This window comes from Dendroctonus ponderosae, unplaced genomic scaffold, assembly GCF_020466585.1.
Source record: "Dendroctonus ponderosae isolate FM_Combo_2020 unplaced genomic scaffold, Dpon_F_20191213v2 Dpon_F_20191213_8, whole genome shotgun sequence".
Taxonomy (NCBI): Eukaryota; Metazoa; Arthropoda; class Insecta; order Coleoptera; family Curculionidae; genus Dendroctonus; species Dendroctonus ponderosae.
This window is the reverse complement of record NW_026019016.1, coordinates 4,430,281-4,434,806: the sequence shown is the minus strand read 5'-3', so window position 1 is coordinate 4,434,806 and position 4,526 is coordinate 4,430,281.

Below are 4,526 nucleotides of genomic sequence, written 5' to 3'. Positions count from 1 at the left end.
CCCAACACCCTTTTGAATTGCGATTTTTGCAGGCACACTTGTTTGTTGCCTTATAAAGGATGTCTTTATTAAAACGTTTAATTTAAAAATTTGTCAAAAACCGCTTAAGTGCTACTCATTGGCTGGCTGTTACTTTGTCACAGTCACACCAATTATGTATTGTTAAATATACGGATGACTATATTAACACTAGCTAATAGAGTATATTTATTTGATATGGTTACGTGTATTATTGGAAACAAGATTTGTAAATATAGACGTTTTAAGCAGTTAGACTGAATCCGATAGTGACCATCAGACTTTATTCCAAACTGCCAATTCCTTTCCATGTTAAATATTTATTGCTGCCTCATTAAAGTACTTTCAAATGTTTGTTTGCTGTATAATTTGCACTAATTATATCGGTTTTAGCTTACAAAATGACTGGCACGTGAAAGAAGAAATTACAATTGATGAACATGATCTGTCCATGCATGAGAGTTTAAAATTGGAAGCAGATGACGCACCGACGTCGAATGGATTATGCTGCAATGTTTGTAGTACGCGGTGCAGTGATGTACTACAGTTGAACGAACATTTGCTAACTCATATACAGAAATTGACTTATGCATGCGACATTTGCAATTTAAGATTCAAGTATAAAAGTTATTTAGCTCGGCATCGAAACACGCATAGTCATAAACAGAAACCTTCGCTAGCTCATACACAAAAATTGCCTTATACATGCGAAATTTGCAATTTCGGATTCAAGTATAAAAGTGGTTTAGTTCGGCATCAAAAAACTCATACAGCAAAAGGGCCGCTCATTTGCAAGATTTGTCAGCATGAGTTTAGTTGCAAATCAAATTTAACTTCTCATATAAAAACACATTCAGACGATCGACCTCACGCATGTGATTTATGTAGTTTAACGTATAAGACAAATCGTCAGCTTAAAGTTCACCGAAATACGCATACGAAGGAAGTACGCTACCACTGTAATTTATGTAATAAATTTTTTTTATCGTCTCGAATTTTATGGGCGCATAAAATGATTCATTCCGACCAACGCCCGTTTGAATGCGACATTTGTAAACAGAGTTTCAAAACAAAACCGTATTTACAAACTCATCGAAATTTGCATACAAAGGAGAAACAGTTTCATTGTAAAATTTGCAATAAACCTTTCGCCGGTCGAACTGCGGCAACTTATCATTTAAAAACGCATTCAAAAGAACGTCCCTTTAATTGCGAGAAATGCAATTCGAGGTTCAAATTGAAACGTAGTTTTAAGAATCATGAAAAGACCCATCTCGACGAACCTGAAATGGATAAGACATGAAAACTCAAAAATTATGCACAAACGTGGATTTCTACTTTAACGTAAAAAATGGATATTTAAGCTATGGAAGAGAGTGGTATGTTTGCATATAAAAGTGGTAAAAATTGCATATACAGGGTGTTAGTTTTTTGAGCTCAACCATGGAGATTTCGGTAACCATCCTAGATACAAGATTGGTTAAATTTGGGCAAAGTTGCGCAGTCAAGAGCTTACTAAAATCTATTGATTAAGCAAAAGAGTGGGTGTTATTCCAACGCACTCTTTGCAAAACCGAATTTTTTGTTATTTTTATTTCCACCAAACACCAAAGACTTTAACACGTGATACATTGTCGTAATCAGCAACAAAAGCTGAATTGATTTTACACTTTCGTGTCACATAAGCTAAGAAAAAAATTAAAACTCTTTCGAATTTCGTTTTCTTCCAGATATCTCCGGAAGAAGCAGATATTTTAAAAATATTCAATGATCATTTTAGTAAGCTCTAGACTGCGCAACTTTGCCCCAATTTAACCAATCTCGTATGGTTACCGAGATCCCCAAATGGTTGGCCTCAAAAACGGACACTCTGTATATAATTATTTAAAAAGCGGGAGTTTATTTTTCGAAAACTTGCTTGGACCCATCAATTTTTGTTTGCATTTGCGCATTCTCTCAACTATTGTCTCTATAAGAAAAGTTTTGATATCAAGGCCGTATTCAATTCTCTACCAGTTTCTAATCATCTTTGATGTACCAATCGTAAATTTATCTTTAACAATTTTCGGGGAATAAACATCTGATTTTTAAATAGTTTTATTGACTACTATTGCCGCTCACTAAAATACGTTCTTATTCTTTTGCTGTTATAGCCGTAGATGAAAGCAGAACTTAACGTATACAAATCTGGAAATGTATTTCTGCGAATCGGTCGTCATAACTAACTACAACTTCCTCATTTACTGCCCCCACTGATTTGCTCTGATGACCTCAATCAGGTTGAGGAATCATTTTATGGATAAATAATTTTTCTCTAATTAATACTGTTACAAACACTATTGTGATACAAATCCAAACATTAAGTTTTGAAAATAAACCCGCTCTTGTTTCGATTGTTAACTTATTACCACTTTCAGAGTGGTAGTGCAAGTGTAGAAGAAACCCACACGGTCTTGGATAACCGATGCCACGCTAAATATGGTATTATGGTTAAACGTTAATTAGAAAACTTTTGAAAATTGTAAATAAATCTAACGGACGTAAGTAAAAAGTACCAAAAAACGTGAAAATTTTACATATTGATATGAATTATGAGTTTGGAGTTGTCAATCTGAGTTCCAGTTAAATATATATTCCTGCAAATGGGCCTCGAATTTTAATGTGATCTAAAATATAATAGATAAAGGTGCATAAATAGCATAATGTGCAAAATTATATGCTGTATATTTTAAGACAACTGCTGTGTTCTTTTAGATTCCAAAATGAATGGTGCATTCAAATGAAAGAAGAAATCACAATTGATGAACATGATCCGTTTGAGGTTCAACATTTTGAGATGAAAGCAGATGAACGTCGATCATTCAACACAGAAGATCAGAAGACATCCCAGAATGCGTTATATTGTAAGATTTGCACTCAACCTTGCGGAGGTCTGCTAGAATTAAACGAACATTTGCGCACTCATGCACTGGAACGGCCTCACGCTTGCGACATTTGCAATTTAAGATTCAAATGGAAAAGTAATTTGGCTCAGCATCGAAACAAGCATACAAGAGAAAAGCGGTTGGCGTGCGAGATTTGCCAGCAAGAGTTTCTGTACTCTACAAGTTTAAATGTTCATATGGCAACGCATTCAGTTGATCGCCCTTATGCATGTGATTTTTGTAGTTCATCATATAAGAGCGACCGTGAGCTAAAAGTTCACCGAAATTTGCACACAAAAGAAAAGCATTACGATTGTATAGTTTGTCATAAGAGTTTCTTATCACCCTCAAATTTATGGAGTCATAAGTCGGTTCATTCCGACCAACGCCCTTTTGAATGCGATATTTGCAAACAGAGTTTCAAAAAAAAACAAGCTTTGCTAGCTCATCGAACCTTGCATACGAAGGGAAAACAGTTTCATTGTGAGATATGCAATAAAGCTTTCAAACGTTCAGCAGCTGCGAAAAACCATTTGGAGACTCATTCAAGCAAACGTCTCTTTTGAAGCGATAATTGGTTCAAGTGCGAAACGAAACGAAACGGAATTTAAGAATCATGAGAAAGTCCATCAGGACGAAAAGGAGCGGATATTATTACTGACTAAATTATTAATTAAAAGTATTTTTATTAAAGAACAGACGCTTTTATTGCCTTATGAAGTATTGCTGTATCAAAATGTACATATTATAGGTACAGCCTGACCTAGCGCCAATATGCAAAATACGCCTGGTCGTAAAACCAAAGTTTTTTACATTTCCAAGCTGAATGATGACAAATGATATACACTGATGGACAAAATTAGCGCACTATCTATAAATTTCGAAGAAAATATATTATAAACCCTACATACTTTCGTCAAAATTTAAATAATTGTTTTTAATTAATATGGGAAGTTTTCGAAAGAAAAATTAAAACAAAACATGAATCACTAGTTTATCAGATTTTTGGTCAAAATTTATGAAAATTACATTTTTAAATTCACGTAAAGCTTCTTTAACTTATTCAATAGCGTTTATTCCCGTCTCTAGCTTGAAAAGCTGATCCCAATCATGTTCAATCACGTTAATATCAGGACTGAATGGCAACCTCATCAAGATATTCGCGCACGAACAGAGCTCGGTGCGGTTGAGCATTACACCCATAAACAAGAAATTGTCGCTTATGTGAGGTGCAAAAGGTACGACATGGTTTTCTAAAATCTGTTGAATGTACTCTTTTGGGAAGTTAATGATCTTCCTCGGATCACCACTAGGTCTGTACGGGCCTCCAAAGAAATGTCACCTCAAAACATTATTGAGCCGCCACGGAAAGCCAGTTGGGGAACCAATTATACATTTTTTTTCCGGTGAGGTTTGGGAAATGCTCTTTTATGCACCCCCAGAGTTGGTGGTCTGTCGCTCTGGTATGTGTGGGACTCCAGCTAAGCTGTTTACCCACTAAAACCCTTTCCTCACCGCCGAGGTGGTGTTTAGCCTTGCACCGCGGTCATTTCTGTCCTATTGTGCCCTCGTACTTTTACTCCC